The sequence below is a fragment of the Chiloscyllium plagiosum genome, chromosome 13, assembly GCF_004010195.1.
Source record: "Chiloscyllium plagiosum isolate BGI_BamShark_2017 chromosome 13, ASM401019v2, whole genome shotgun sequence".
Classification (NCBI taxonomy): Eukaryota; Metazoa; Chordata; class Chondrichthyes; order Orectolobiformes; family Hemiscylliidae; genus Chiloscyllium; species Chiloscyllium plagiosum.
The window spans coordinates 10,459,537-10,476,954 of record NC_057722.1 but is presented as its reverse complement, the minus strand read 5'-3'; positions in this window follow the sequence as shown (position 1 = coordinate 10,476,954).

Below are 17,418 nucleotides of genomic sequence, written 5' to 3'. Positions count from 1 at the left end.
TTTGGTTGCGGCATGTCCTCGTTCCGTTGTCTTTCCCTTAGGTAAGGTTGATGAAATTGCGAGGATATACTTTCAACAACCAGATATACGAACAAATCAATGGAACACCCATGGGGCTCACTGATCTCGGGACTCATAGCAGAAGCAGTAATGTAAAGGTTAGGACAAACAGTCTTACCACAAATTCAACTCAAACTCTGGGTCAGATACGTTGATGACACCTTTGTAATCATTAAAAACACGGAAATAGAGAATACACACCGGATCATCAACTCCACACTCACAGGAATCCGATTCACGAGAGAGGAAGAAAAGGACAACCAACTCCCATTCCTAGACGTGAGGGTACAGAGAACACCAAACGGAGAATTCACCACCGAGGTACACAGGAAAGCCACACACACAGACCAAGTCCTGAACTATGAAAGCAACCACCCCAATACACACAAACGAAGTTGCATCAAGACACTATTGAAAAGGGCCACAACACACTGCAGCGCACCAGAACTGCAAAAAGAGGAAGAGGAACACCTATACAAGGTATTCGCCAAAAACGGACATCCTCGCAATTTCATCAACAGATGCCTAAGGGAAAGACAACGGAACGAGGACATGCCGCAACCCAAAGGACTAGCCACACTACCATGCATCAAGAACATCTCTGAAATGACAGCCAGACTACTGTGACCACTAGGACTTATAACAGCACACAAAACCAACAGCCACACTCCGACAACAACTCACCAGAACGAAGGACCCGATACCCAGCATGAACAAAACTAATGTAGTGTACAAAATCCCATGCAAGGACTGCACAAAACACTATATAGGACAAACAGGAAGACAGCTAACGATCCGCATCCACGAACATCAACTAGCCACGAAATGACACGACCAGCTATCCCTAGTAGCCACACACGCAGACAACAAGCAACATGAATTTGACTGGGACAACACTACCATTATAGGGCAAGCCAAACAAAGAACAGCCAGGGAATTCCTAGAAGCATGGCACTCATCCACAAACTCCATCAACAAACACAAAACCTGAAGAAGGGCTCATGGCCGAAATGTCAATTCTCCTGCTCCTTGGATGCTGCCTGACCTGCTGCGCTTTTCCTGCAACACATTTTCAGCTCTGATCTCCAGCATCTGCAGTCCTCACTTTCTCCTGTGATTCATAGTGATCAAGTTGACCACAACAGTTGGTTACTTGAGGAGGACAGTTACCTAGATGCTGTGTTTCATTGAGGTGGTCACACCCATTAAGTTAGCTACCATGAATTGGGTCAGAGATAAGGGATAGGAGGGTGGAGACTACAAGTGAGGCAGGGATCTGGGAGGTAGTGCTAAAGGAGCCTCAACCCATTAACTTGTCTAACAGGTTTGAGATTCTGGATAAGCGTAGTATACTGACCCCCAAAAAGTGGCCATTCAACAAAGAGTAAGTTCATTGAAAAAGAATATAGCAATAATTATGGTGACTTTAATCATTGGGTACATCAAATTGGAAAAAGTAGCTATGACAACAAATTCAGAACGCATTAGAGAGCTTCCTCGGCTGACATGTCAGAGAGCAGGCAATCTCGGATCTGGTCGTGGTTATGAGGTAGATTTAATAGATGACCTCAGAAAAAGATCCCTTGAAATGTAGTGATGATAACATGATAGAATGTAATATTTAGTTTCAGAGTGAGAACTCTGGTTGAAAACAACTGTGCTTTACTTAAAGAGAATTGCAACAAAATGAGGATAGAATTGGCTAAAGTGAATTGGCTGGATAGATGAGCAGCAAGAACAGGCATATACAGAGTAAACTTAAGATTCTCAAGAACCGTTTCTGTTTTGGTCTGGTTGACTAACCCATCTCCCCAACTTTTCAGGAGCTTAACTCCCCTGAACTGCACTCGAGTACTTACTCATTCAACAACCACTAGCTTTAACCTTGCTCTGTTAAATCAAACAAATATCACTCGTGTGATTTTAGAAAGTGAGGACCGCAGATGCTGGAGATCAGAGTTGCGACTGTGGTGCTGGAAAAGCACAGCCGGTTGGGTAGCATCCGAGGAGCAGGAGAATCCACGTTATGGACATAAGCCCTTTATCAGGAATGAAGTACTTAAGCCCGAAGCATAAATATAAAAATGTTTTGTTTGTTTGTTCATCACAACTATTTTCTCTCTCTTTCACCAATGCCTCACCTACCCCTTGCTATCTATTGTCCCAAGTGTAGCAGAAACCACATTGGTCTATGCAGCCACCTGTGACCCATCCTGAATGGAGTCATTCTTGTCTGCAAGGGACCGCCAATTTCTTTTCTTCCATTAGAGGCTTGTTTGGATTCAAGTACCATGGTGTCTAGGAAACTAATGCTTTTCTGGTAAATTGTGGCTTCAAGTTTACAGGAGAATTGATAATTATTGAAAATAGAATCTGAATAATTCATTAATATCTGTGTGAGATCCCAACCTCCTACATATATACACACATACAGGGGGCATTGTTACTAGGTGACAGCATCATCCCTCAAGTTTATTTAGAATGCAGAAGTATCCCTGGTGAAAATCTCAAGAGGAGTCCTCAGAAGAAATTATTTTGCCCCTGGTCTGGAAAATTCATTTCCTTCAAGTAAATAATTCGCTTTATAGTTCTATCAATTCTTGTATATTTGATTCATTCATTTTCAAATAAAAGAACATTAACAGTTCTTTTCACCCCTGTCAGTATGATAGACTTACTAATGACCAGGAGTGCTTCTGTCAATCACACAATGGCTCCTTTTTAAACCCAGGAAGTGTGGAATCTCCTTGATGTGATGTCCATATTACCTATCTTCACTTTTGTTTTACTCCCATAAAACCATGGTGCAAGGTCATAGTACAAACATCAGGAAGCTCAGCAACAAGATTGGGTCTCATAGTACCAAGCTACCAACCTTGGTCCCATTGGTTGATGAACATCTAACACAATCTGAGGGTCTGCTGAAAAGCTGCAGTACACTGGGACCTTTATTTCTATTGAGAATGCAGCTCAATCTCTACAATGAGTTGATCCCAGACAGCCCACTGTTACTTCCTGATCTTAATCCAGCTCCCCTGCACTGTCATTCAGTTAACCTATCCTCCCAGCTTCCTGTGTTACTGACTGTACCTCTACTGATATTAGTCTGGGCCCTTCTCACTGTCACCCAGTAATTTCCTAGCAGTCTGCATTACTGACTGTATCATTAATCTGGCTCCTTCACACTAAAAAATATTTTTTCCCCACACTTTCTGGTGACACTGACTACCTCCACTGCTATTAATGCAACTCCCTCACACTGTGTAACTCAGTAATCCCTCTCCCCTGCTCTGGTTTGACTGTATATCAACTAATGTTAATTCAGCTAACATGTCAGCTTCTAATGCCTCCTAATGTGCTCTGTGCCACTGGACATCTCTACTGATGTTGCTCCATATATGTGACCATGAGTCACTCTTAAAACAGGGGAACCTGCAAGGCAATGTGGAGAATGATGTCACTCTTCCATATCTGATACTAGGAAGTTCCCTGAAAGAAATCCAGATGAACCTCAATTGTCCGAACGATACGTGCAGGGAGTATTTTGTTCAGATAATCAAATGCTGGATTATATAGTTTAGAATAGAATGTGTGATGCTGGAAAAGCATAGCAGGTCAGGCAGCATCCGAGGAGCAGGAGAATCGACTTTTCGGGCAAGAGCCCTTCATCAGGAATGAGGCTTGTGAGCTGAGGGGGTGGGGAGATAAGGGGGGGGGGCTGGGACTCGGGAGAAGGTAGCAGTGCGATAGGTAGAGGCTAATGGTGATAAATTGAAGGGGAGGGTGGAGCGGCCAAGGAGCGGGACCTTACAATCTTGTTCGGATGATCCGAAATTTGGATAATCGGCATTCGGATAATCGAGGTTCCTCTGTACCTTGTTTTTTTTTAAAAAAGTCCCCCTTCTCCCTATTTAAAATCCATAAGACAATACAAATCCTGACAGATTATTCACGCTACTGAGGAACTGCAAATCAGCCACTGGTGAGCTCAGTGTTTACAAAGACTGTAGGCTGGCTGGGGGAGGGGGCAGCAAACTGGCAATCAGATGGGAGATTCCACTCAGCAGCTCTGTGATACCACAGATGAGATCAGCACAAAAGATAGCCTCAGTATGGCGCCTGAAACTCTTGTTAGACAGAACATACTGTATCACAGTGGTCCTGGCAAACACACCACTGCCTGAAATACCAATTGATAGATCAGTGTATCCCAAGCTCAGGGTTCCTTAACTCTGTCGCAGCCAAATAGCTCGAGTACAGGAGAGAGCCCGCCAGTTCCTTGAAGGTAGGAGAGGAAAGGGAGTCAATACTGTGGTAAATTAAGGGACAATAATCACATCGTAACCCAGGAGACATTTGTGGCTCTGTCAACCCAGAGCCTACTACTCACAGGTCTCTTCTCCCCGCCTCCCCAAGTGGAGTAGTCAGTAGGTTGACCACTGGGAGTTCATTAATTCACAATCGACACTGTCCTATTCCCTATGAATGTCAAAAATTGCATATTTTCCAATGATCAGTGATTAAGAGTTTTAACAAACTGAGATTTGAATGAGACTTTGAACATTCTCATTCTGTCTATAGTCTTCTATTCCATCAAGAAAGATAAAATTAAATCCAATTTCCTTTGTACTTATAATAGTTTGAATTGGGGGAAAACCTGCAGCTTTCAACCACCAAGGGAAATGTTCTGAACTTGCTTTGGAGCAAACTAGCTCAGGAAAGTTCCAGATCCTTTTACCGATAATTGAGCACAAAATACGTATTTGGCAGAGATGAAGACCAAACGTTTGAGCTCTTCAGAAGGCCTTCTATCCTTCCAATCACCAATCCTAATGTCCCCCAACAGCTCTTGCTGCTCTGTCCCCTCTGGTGAGCTGCTCTAGTTTTATGTGAAGAAAGACAATTCAAATCTGTTCTGAATCCTCCCCCTCGCAGTCAGATTCCATCATCTCCTGACATCCTGCCTCACTACAACTAAACATTTGGGCACATCTCAGATTACAGTTAGAACATTTAAAAGATGTTTTGGATAAGTACACGAATGGGAAAGGTCCGGAAGGCCAAATGCTGGCAAGTGGGGCCAGTTGAGTTGGGAATATGGTCGGCGTGGGCTTGTTGGACCAAAGGATCTGTTTCCATGCTCTGTGACTCCATTCGATGATGCATTTGTCTCAACTCAGCAGATCATTTCTATGCTGGATAAAACTGCTCAGCAGTGTAATACAGACTAGATTGTGACAGTGCCCAATAAGATGCAGTTGGCTCTAATCATTTATCCAATGTACCTCCAATAGTTTCCTTCCTGAGGCTGAACAGCTTTGACTCGCAATGTTATTTCACAGGCTCTTTTCCATCAAGACTGGAGCTCAGTTTCATTGCCATTCTCTGCACTGCTGAATGGGGCTGCAGTCTCCACGACCAGCACAAATTTCACCCTCATCGTGCAAAAAATATAGTCTGCGAAGGTTAGAAGCAGTTGGAGAAAAGCTATCAGAGCTAGCTTAGAGACAAGTTGCAGCCTGTAGTTTTAATTTTGGCAGCCGCTGAAGGATAGCATTGTGACTGGGAGTTGGGTATACAGGGAAGCAGCTGTTCCTGAATTAAAGCCAATGAGGAATGCTAGTCACAAAATCTCGTGCAAACCAATCATCCTTTATTGATGCTCTTTGAGAAGAAATTCTTGAGCTACAAGGAAGCATTAGCCCAGTGAAGGAATAATTGGAAGTATGTAATTAGTAGCATGTGGGATTCAAACAAAGGAATACTGATCCTTCACTTCAACCCATACTGCCACACTGTTTTGGGTGAATTGTATAACTAGAGTGGTACAGAGGGCTTGAGCAAAATAGTGGGGGCAAAGTCAAGTGAGTGAAGATATGATGAAGAGAAAGGGCAAGACAAAAAAAGCAAGGTCACAAGTAGGATAATGATAATTCGAGCACAAGAGGAAGGATCCGAGCACTCAAACATAAAAGTGCTCCAGAAAATAAAGTGAGAAGTAGCAAAACTTGGAAAAAGACAGAAGTAAAGGCTCTGTATCTGAATATGTTTAGCAATCATAATAATCATGAATTGTCAACTCAACCAGCAATAAAGATGTATGATCAGATAGACATTACAGAGACATAGCTGCAAAGTGACCAAGATTGGCAGCTGACCATTCAAGGTTCCTTGACATTCTGGAAGGAGCAGGAAGCTGGGAGAAGGTGGTGGTGGTTTTGTTAACAAGGGCATTAACACAAAGGTGATAGATGATCCTAAAAACATGATGTAGGAATCCGTTTGGATAGACTACAAAATAACAAAGGCAAGGGATCACTTGTGCAAATAGCTTATGGATCCTCTAGCAGTTGCAATGCTGTAGGATTGAGTATACTGGAACAAATAATGGGGGCTTGTGAGAAAGTTACATCAATAATCATGATGATTCTAATCTACATACAAATCTGATGAATCGGATTGGCAAAGATAGTCTGCAAACTGAGCTCATAGATGCTCTTGGGGTAGTTTCTCAGAACAGCACATCCTATAACCAACCAGAGAGTAGTCTATTGTAGATCTGGTTATACAATGAAATATGATTAGTTAGTAACTTCATAGTTCCAGTGGGGTAGCAGTGATCATAATATGATTGAGTTTCTGATTCAATTTTGGGAAGGTAGAAGGGTGAGTCTAAGACTAATGACCTGAATGTAAACAAAGGCAGTCATAATCTAATTCTAATAAGGGTTTGAGGGTGGAGCTGGTTAAAGTGAATTGGGAATTTACATTAATGTGTAACTCATAAATGCAGAAGAATATATTCAAGGAGAATTAAGAGATATTTCATCAGAATTAGTTGTCTTCCAATGAGAAACATATTTTTCCTAAAATCATGCTATCATTCGTGGCTAACTAAAAAAGTTAAAGGCAGTATCAAATTGGAAAAAAAGTGTATATGCTACCACAAACATTTGTGGTAGGTCTGAAGATTGCACAAACTGTAAGCAACAAGAAAGATTGACAAATAGTAGATGTAGAAATTGCAGTATGAGAGAAAGCTAGCAAGAAATATAAAAACATAAGAGCTTCAACAGGTATTTAAAAAAAAGAAAGGGTATCTAAAGTGAGCATTGGTCTTCTGGAAAGTGTATCTGGGGAATTAATACTGGGAAATAAAGAAATAGTAGATATATTGAGTCTGTCTTAATTAAGGAAGATGGAAATAACATTCATGTCATAACTGAAAATTAAGAGGTGAAAGAAAAGATCAGTGTTTACTGTGGAGAAGGACATGGAAGATATAGAATGTGTGGAAATAGATGGTGGTGTTTTGAAAAATGTCCATATTATAGAGGAGGAGGTGCTGGATGTCTTAAAATGCATAAACGTGGATAAATCCCCAGGACCTGATCAGGTGTACCCTAGAACGCTGGGAAGCTAAGGAATTGATTGGGCCCCTTGCTGAGATGTTTGGATCATCAATAGTCACAACTGAGATGCTGGAAGATTGGAGGTTGGCCAACGTGCCACTATTTAAGAAGGGTGGTCAGGAAAGGCTAGGGAACTATAGACTGGTGAGCCTGACATTGGTGGTGGGCAAGTTGTTGGAGGGAAGCCTGAGGGACAGGATTTGCATGTATTTGGAAAGGCAAGGACTGATTCGGGATAGCCCACATGGCTTTGTGTGTGGGAAATCATGTCTCACTAACTTGATTTGAGTTGTTCTTTGAAGTAGTAACGTAGACGATTGATGAGGGCAGGGGATGGACGTGATCTACATGGACTTCAGTTAAGTGTTTGACAAGATTCCTCACGGTAGACTGGTTAGCAAGGTTAGATCTCATGGAATATAGGAAGAACTCGCCATTTGGATATAGAACTGGCTCAAAGGTAGAAGACAGAGGATGGTGGTGGAGAGTTGCTTTTCAGACTGGAGGCCTGTGGCCAGTGGTGTGCCACAAGGATTGGTGCTGGGTCTACTACCTTTTGTCATTTATATAAATGATTGGATGTGAACATAGGAGATATAGTTAGTAAGTTTTCAAATGACACCAAAATTGGAGCTATAGTGGACAGCGTAAAAGAAGGTTACCTCAGAATACGACAGGATCTTGATCAGACAGGCCAATGGGCCAAGAAGTGGCAGATAGACTTTAATTTTGATAAAAGTGAGGTGCTGGATTTTGGAAATGCAAATCAGAGCAGGACATATACACTTAATGGTAAGGTCCTGGGGAGTGTTGCTGAACAAGGAGTCCTTGGAATGCAGGTTCATATTCCTTGAAAGTAGAGTCGCAGATAGATAAGAAGGTGAAGAAGGTGTTTGATATGCTTTCCTTTATTGGTCGGAGCATCGAGTATAGGAGTTGGGAGGTCCATCTGTGACTGTACAGGACATTGGTTAGGTCACTGTTGGAATATTGTGTACAATTCTGGTCTCCCTCCTATTGGAAGGTTGTTGTGAAACTTGAAAGAATTCAGAAAAGATTTACAAGGATGTTGCCAAGATTTGGGGGCTTGAACTCTCGGGAGAGGCTAAATAGGCTGGGGTTGTTTTCCCTGGAGCGTTGGAGGCTGATGGGTGACCTTTATAGAGGTTTATAAAATTGAGGGGCATGGATAGGATAAATAGACAAAGCCTTTCCTCTGGGCTGGGGGAGTTCTGAACTAGAGGGCATAGTTTTAGGGTGAGAGGGGAGAAATATAAAAGGGACCTAAAGGGCAACTTTATCACACAGAAGGTGGTGTGTGTGTGTGTGTGTGTGTGGAATGAGCTGCCAGAGGAATTGGTAGTGGCTGGTACAATTGCAACACTTGAAAGGCATCTGGATGGGTATATGAATAGGAAGGATTTAGAGAGATATGGGCCAAATGCTGGCAAATGGGGACTAGATTAGGTTCGGATATCTGGTTGGCATGGAAGAGTTGGACCAAAAGTTCTGTTTCCATACTGTACATCTCTGACTCTTTGAACTTAACACAGACAGAATCACCAGGGATTTCAGAAATTTGTTAAACTAAAGGCTGACAATCTCCCAGGTCCTGGCAGGCTTCACCTTCAGGCATCAAAAGAATGAGTTACTCCAATAGTTGGTGCATTAGTTTTAATTTTCCAAAATTCCTTAGATTCTGATAAGATTCCACCATACTGGAAAATAACAAAAATAATCTGTCTCTTCAAGAAAGGTGGGAACCAGAAAGCAAGAAATACCATACCAATTAGCATAATATCCATCATTGGAAAAACACTGCAATTTATAATTAAGGAGGTTATAGCAGAGCACTTATTACTCTTTTAAAGGTTAATACAATCAGTCAGATTCAACATGGTTTTGTGAAAGATAAATAGTGTTTGACTAATCTATTAGATCTTTGCCGAAATAACAAGCCATGTGGATAAAGATGAGCCTGCAGATGTGTATACTTAGATTTCTGAAGGCATTTGACAAGGTGCCAAATCAAAGGTTACTATACAATACAGAGCTCCTGGCATAGGGGATAATGTATTGACATGGATGAAGGGCTAACGGGAAGCAGAAAGCAGGTTTAATTGGGCCATTTTTAGTTTGGCAATATGCAACCATTGTATTGTACTGCTAACTATAAACTATTTCTCATCTAGTGGATGAGAAATGCACAATTGTAATATTGGTAAATTTCCTGGTGACTCAAAGATTGACTGGAGATTGCTTATGCCCTCATCTAAGGAGTATAGACGGGTTAAGTGAGTCGGCAAAATATTGGCAGACGGAATAGAATTGGGAAAACTAAACTGTGCTCCGAGAGGTAAGGGAAGCAGATTATATTGATTCACTCAAATGTAACTATCTTGGCATAAGGTACAACAGTAATTTCAGATGGGTGTAATGCACCTTGGACATCAGTTTGCAAAGTTGTCTACCAGTGAGGTTTTCCTGACTTCGTGTCTGTCTGTGTCTGTGGTTGGCTAATTGATGGCAATCAGTTGCTATGATTATTGATGTATAACAGTGGTGGAAGATAACTGGGTGGAGCTTGGTTGTATATCGCTGATGAATTTCTATGGCCAGTTATCAATGTTGCTGCGAATGAACCATATGTTAAAGTAACTGGAAAACTTGTTAACATACAGTCTGGGTCCTTCAAATTCAATATCCACAACTCAAATTATTATGATTATTAAGATGTCAACGCCTGAGAAGCTTCTTGTTTACAATTCACCCTTACTGAACCAGTAAATCTCTAAGGACTCTTATTTGATGTCCAAGGTCGACTGGATATCGCGTATGTAGGGACACTTGGAAAATGCATGATTAAATAGCCCAAACCAAAAGTGCAAGGCTGCTTAACAATGCAAGTCAGCGTTTGTAGGAACCTGATTTGAGCTGTTCAAAAGCAAATGGACAGAGCTAGTGTCATGTAGGCATACTAAATATTGTTAGCTGTGAGCTTCTAAATTTTAATTTGTGGGCTCATGAATGTTCTTCCTGAAGAACGTCAGGCCCCCTTTAAGATCACCCTTTGCTTGCTAAATCTGAGCTGCCTCGTTGGTACAAAGTAACAGCCTGTCAACACTCTGTCCTCGCTCAATTGCCAGGCTCCAGCAGGGCAGCTGTATGGCAGCTGCAGCTTGCTGGTGGTATTTAAGTGAAATCTGATCCCAAACAACCTGATTGGCCAACTTGGCACTTGCTCTTTCCTTGGAACTGATGGCCAAGGAGTTAAGGGTTAGCACTGGTACAATAGAGCAAATGGCCTCCTTCCTGGCTGTGAGAAAGGTAATTCCAGGACATTGATTTATCTGCAATAAAGAAGGTTAAGAGGTGACCAAATTGAGGTGTTCAAAATTATGAACAATTTTGACGGGGGTACAAGAAAGGCATATTGTCTCCATTACTTGGTGTGTCAGTAAGATGGGGTCACCAATTCAAGCTTGTCAGCAAGAGAGCTAGGAGTGAGATGAGAGAAAATTTCTTTACTCAGACTTTAGGATTTGGAACACACTAACTGGGTAAAAACAAGGGCGACAGATACTGGAAACCAGATTCTAGACTCGAGTGGTGCTGGAAAAGCACAGCAGTTCAGGCAGCATCCGAGGAGCAGGAAAATCGACGTTTCGGGCAAAAGCCCTTCATCAGGAATAGAGGCAGAGTGCCGGCAGGGTGAAGAGATAAATGACTGGGACACACTAACTGGGAGACTGATGGTGGCAGATTCCATACGAGGTTTGGAAAACAAAAACAGCTGGATGTATATATTAAGTAACAAAGATATAGAGAATGACACTAGCTGGATAGCACTCTCAGGATTCAGTCCAGACACAATGGGTTGAATGAACTCTCTGCACTATAAAAAATTGTACGATTCTAAAAGTGAGATAAATTCAGGTCTCCACAGAGGTTTCCATTGAAACAAAGTGAAAATTGCCATAGTCAGCTTTCCAGTTAGAGATGATTAGCAGTGACTGTGCCCTCAGGGTTATCACGTCTCAGGGAAGAGCTTGGCTTCAGAAGGTGGTTTCCACTCTCACCTCAGCTGGTGCAGGAATTGAAACCACACTGTTGGTGTCATACTACATTGCAAACCGGCTGGCCAGACTGATGAAAACGCTCTTCTGGTTAGTGTTAGTTACTTAAGGTGTGCTCATCAAAATTAAGATATATAGGAGCAGAATTAGGCCATTCAGTCCTTCATGTCTGCTGTTCCATTTGAATGTGGCTGATATTTCTCCTCCACTCCATATTCCTGCCTTCTCCCTGTAACCCTTGACCCCTTTACTAATCAAGAACCTATCTCTGTCACTTAAATACACTCAATGACTTGGTCTCTACAGCCCTCCATGGCAATAAGTTCCACAGACTAACCATCCACTAGCTGAAGAAATTCCTCATCTCAGTTTTAAAGAGTTGTCCCTTCACTCTGAGGCTATGCCCTCTGGTTCAAGTCTCTCCTACTAGTGGAAACATCTTCTCCACATACACTTTTTAATTCACTCATGGGACGTGAGCATTGCTGACTGGCCAGCATTTACTGCATGTACTTGGGAAGGGGATGGTGAGCTGCCATCTTGAATGGCTACAGTCCACATACTGCAGGTTGACTCAAAATGTCCTTACAGAGAGAATAGCAGGATTTTGACCCAGTGACAAAGATGATTTATTTCCATGTCAGGATGATGAGTGACTTGGAGGGGGACCTTGCAGGTTCACGTGTATCTTCTGCTATAGATGCAAATGGTAATGGGTTTTGAAGGTGCTGCCTAAGGACCTTTGAATTTCTGGTGTGCATTTTGTAGGTGGTACACGCTGCTGCCACTGTCGGTGGTGGAGGGAGTGAATGCTTGTGCACGTGGCGACAATCAAGTGGCCTGATTTGTCCTGCATGGTGTTAAGCTGTTTGTGTTGTTGGAGCAAAACCCATCCAGGCAAATGGGGAGGATTCCATCACAATCCTGACATGTGCCTTGTAGATGATGGACATACTTTTGGCAGTCAGGAGGTGAGTTACTCCACACAGTATTTCTAGCCTCTGACCTGCTCTTGTAGCCACTGTATAAAGCAAGTTCAGTTGAGTTTTTAGTCAATGGTAACCCCAAGGATGCTGACAGATTCAATGATGGTAATACTATTGACTATCAAAGATGGTGGTGAGATTGTCTCTTACTGGGGATGGTCAACCCAAGCCTGGACATTGTCCAGGTATAGCTGCATTTGATCATTGACTGCTTCAATATCTGAGGAGTCATGCATGGTGCTGAACATTGTGCAATCATCGCCAAACGACCCCACTTCTGACCTTATGATGGAGAGAAGGTCATTGAAGCAGCTGAAGATGGAGACATAGATTTCACAGGGGCAGAATGGTTGCTGGATGTTCCAGGATTTTGACCTTTCTTTTAAAAAGGACAGGAAGGGGGTTAATAGAGGAGAAGAATAGCATTGTTAATTAGAGAGTGTGTCACAGCTGCAGAAAAGGTGGTGTTGAGGAGAGTTTGTCTACTGAGTCAGTATGGGTGGAAGTCAGTAACAGGAAAGGAGCAGTCATTTTATTGGATGTTGTCTATAGCCCACCCCCCCCCCCCAAAAAAAAAGCAGGAGAGAGATGGAAGAACAGATTGGACAGCAGATCTTCGAAAAATGCAGGTGTAACAGAGTTGTTGGTATGAGTGATTTCAACTTCCCCAATTTTTGTCAGGTGTGTCCAGGAAGGATTCCTGACTCTATGCAGATAGGCTGACTAGTGGGGAGGCCATATTGGATTTGGTGTTTGGCAACAAGCCCGGCCAGGTGTCAGATCCCTTGGTAGGAGAACAGTTTGGGGACAGTGGCCACAACTGCCTCACATTTACCATAGCCATGAAGAGGGATAAGAACAAACAGTATGGGAATGTATTTAATTAGGGGAGGGGAAATTATGCTGCTATTAGACAGGGACTGTGGAGTATAAATTGGGAATAATTGTTCTACGGGAAATGCACAACAAATGTGGAGCCTGTTTAAGGAGCACTTGTTGAGAGTGTGGGATAACTTTATCCCACTGAGACAGGCAAGGAATGGTAAGGTGAAGGAGCCTTGTGTGACAAGAGAAGAGGAGCTTCTCATCATGAGGAAGAAGGAAGCTTACTTAAGATTGAGGAAGCAAGGATTTGACACAGCTTTAGAGGATTACATGGAAGCTAGGAAAAATACTCAAATGAAATGAGGAGAACTAGGAGGGGGCATAAAAAAGCCTTGGCAGGAAGGATTAGGAAAAACCCAAAGGCATTCTACACTTACGTGAGGAATAAGAAAATGATCAGAGATCAGGGATAGTGGAAGGAACTTGTGCCTGGAGTCTGAAGAGGTAGGGGAGGCCCTAAATGGGTTTTCTGCTTCAGTATTCACTAGATAGAGGGACCTTGTTGATAGTGAGAACACCATGGACCAGGTTAATAGACTTGAACAGATTGATATTAAGAAAGTGGATATGTTGCAAATTCTGGGAAACATCAAGATAGATAAGTCCCCAGGGCCGGATCAGATATGTCCAAGGTTAATATGGGAAGTGAGGAATGAGATTGCTGCGCCTCTGATGACGATTTTTGCATCCTCACACTCCACGGGAGTAGGACCGGATGATTGGAGGAAGGCAAATGTTGTTCTTCTGTTCAAGAAAGGGAATAGGGTAATCCCTGGGAATTACAGACAGTCAGTCTTATGTCTGTGGTAAGCAAGGTACTGGAAAGGATTCTGAGAGATAGGATTTATGACTATTTGGAAAAGCGTAATTTGATTAAAGATAGCATGGCTTTGTGAGGGGAAGGTCATGCCTCACAAGCCTTATTGAGTTCTTCGAGGATATTACGAGACAAGTTGACGAAGGTCAAGCAGTGGATGTGGTGTATAAGGATTTGATAAGTTCCCCACAGTAGGCTCATTCAGAAAGTTAGGAGCTTTGGGATACAGGGAAATTTGGCTGTCTGGATACAGAATTGGCTAGCTGAATGAAGACAGTGAGTGGTAGTGGATGGAAAGTATTCCCCCTGGATGTCAGTGACCAGTGGTGTCCCACAGGGATCTGTTCTTGGACCTCTGCTCTTTTGTAGTTTTGTAAATGACTTGGATGAAGAAGTGGAAGGGTGGGTTAGTAAGTTTGCCGATGACACAAAGGTCGGTGGTGTTGTAGATAGTGTTGGGGGCTGTTGCAGGCTACAACAAGACATTGACAGGATGTAGAGTTGGGCTGAGAAGTGGCAGATGGAGTTCAAACTGGATACATGCAAAGTGATTCATTTTGGAAGTTCGAATTTGAATGCTGAAATCAGAGTTAATAGGATTCTTGGCAGTGTGATCCTGGGGTTCACATACATAGATCCCTCAAAGTTGCCCCAAGTTAATAAGGTTGTTAAGAAGGCATATGGTGTTTCGGTTTTAATTAACAGGGGGATTGAGTTCAAGAACCGCAAGATTTTGCTGGAGCTCTATAAAACCCTGATTAGACCACACTTGAAATATTGTGTCCAGTTCTGATTGTGTCATTATAGGAAGGATATAGATGCTTTAGAGACGGTGCAGAGGAGATTTACCAGGATGCTGCTTGGATTGGAGGGTTTGTCTTCTGAAGAGAGGTTGAGGAAGGTAGGACTTTTCACACTAGAGAGAAGAAGTAAGAGGGGTGACTTGGTACAGGTGTACAAGGTAATGAGCGGCATGGATGGAGTAGACAGCCAGAGACTTTTCCCCAGGAGAGAAATGGCTGTCACAGGGGGTTGGTTAGAGGGGGGAGGACACAATTTTACAGTGATTTGAGGGAGGTTGGTTCTTTACGCAGAGAGTGGTGGATGTGTGGAGTGCACTGCCAGTGGTGGTAGTAGAGCCAGAGACATTAGGGACATTTAAGCAACTGCTGGACAAGCACGTGGACAGCAGTAAATTGAGGGGTGTGTTGGTTAGCTTGATCTTAGATTAAGATAAATGTCTGGCACAACAGGGTGGGCTGAAGGGCCTGTACTGTGCTGCACTGTTCTATGTTTGGGCCTTGGACACTATCCTGAGGAACTCCTGCATAGATGTCCTGGAGCTGAGATGGTTAATCTCCAACAGCCTCAACCATCTTCCTACATGTCAGGTATGACTCCTTACACTGGAGAGTTTGCCCCAATTCCCATTGATACCAGTTTTACTCTGGCTCCTTGATGCCACACTCTGTTGAATGCAGCCTTGATATCAAGTGTTATCACTCTCAACTCACCCCTGGATTTCAGCTGTTTTGTACATGTTTGAACCAAGGCTGTAATAAGGTCAAGAGCTGAGTGGGCCTGGCGGAATTCAAGCTGGACATTATTGAGCAGGTTATTGTTGAACAAGCGCTGCTTGTTAGCATTATTGATAATACCTTCCATCACTTTGCTGATGGGGGGGGGTGGTAATTGGCCAGATGGATTGTCCTGCTTTTTTTGCACATTGTCAAGTATATGCCAGTATTGTAGTTATACTGGAATAGCTTGGCTAGGAGGGGGATTGTTCCTCTTTGGATAGACAGTAATCCACTCGTCTCCTTCCCTCCCACAGATTATTTCTGCATATTTCCTTGTTAGAATCTGTTAAACTATTACAGGCAGGCTTGTCCCCATCCTATCATTAAATTTGCTGAGTTGTCAATTAGGCCAGCACGGTGGCTCAGTGGTTAGCCCCGCTGCCTCACAGCACCAGGGACCCGGGTTCGATTCCCATCTCGGGTGACTGTCTGTTTGGAGTTTGCACATTCTCCCTGTGTCTGCGTGGGTTTCCTCCCACAGTCCAAGGATGTGCACATCAGGTGAATTGGCCATTCTAAACTGTCCATAGTGTTAGTTAGGTGCATTAGTCCAGGGTAAATATAGGGTAGGGGAATAGGTCTGGAAGAATTACTCTTCGGAGGGTTGGTGTGGACTTGTTGGGCCGAAAGCCCTGTTTCCACACTGTAGGGAATCTAATCTAAAAAAGATACAATATTGAAACTGTTTGCCTTCAATTCATCCAAGGTAGACAAGCAGGAGGCTGGAAGAACATGGCAAGCCAGGCAGCATCAGGAGGTGGATTGGGCATGACCAATTTGCAAGAAGATCCAATGTAGAGGGAAAGCAACATTTATTTTGTATGAGAGGAGACTGCTGATTGGTTGGCAAGTGAACTTTGTTAGAGACATGACCCTGGAGAATGCGCCAGTTAATGGTGCCTGACCGTCAACTGTCAAACGTTGTTTAAATTTTAAGCCAGACAGGTTGACTGTGGTCAAAGCGTTGCCAGGGAACCAGAGAATGCTTATTACCTATTTGGTTAAGTTGAAATGGGTGTAGTACATGTACATATTCTTCCTGCCTGCAAAGATCAGGTCCCTATGCATTAAGTTATGTAGTTTCCAGAACATGCAAGTGTGCCACACTGTGCGCCCAACTGACAATCCGAAATTAGTTAGCATAATTCTTTACACAGTCTCCTCTCAGTGGAATATAGGAACAGGAGTAGGCTATTCAGCCCCTTGAGCCTGTTGCTCTTCAATGAATCCAGGGCCTAACTCTGTTTACCTGCCTTTGACCCATATGCCTTAACATCTTTGCTTAACAAAACGTTACATATCTCAGAATTAAAATTAACAACTGATCTAGCATCCACTGCTGTTTGTGGAAGAAAGCTTCAAACATCTACCACTTTTTTCTGTGTAGAACACAGTTTTACCTGCACATCCACTAATATCATTTATTGTATCCGTTGCTCCCGATGCGGTCTCCTCTACATTGGGGAAACTGGGCGCCTCCTATCAGAGCGCTTTAGGGAACATCTCCGGGACACCCTCACCAATCAACTAAACCGCCCCGTGGCCCAACATTTCAACTCCACCTCCCACTCTGCCGAGGACATGGAGGTCCTGGGCCTCCTT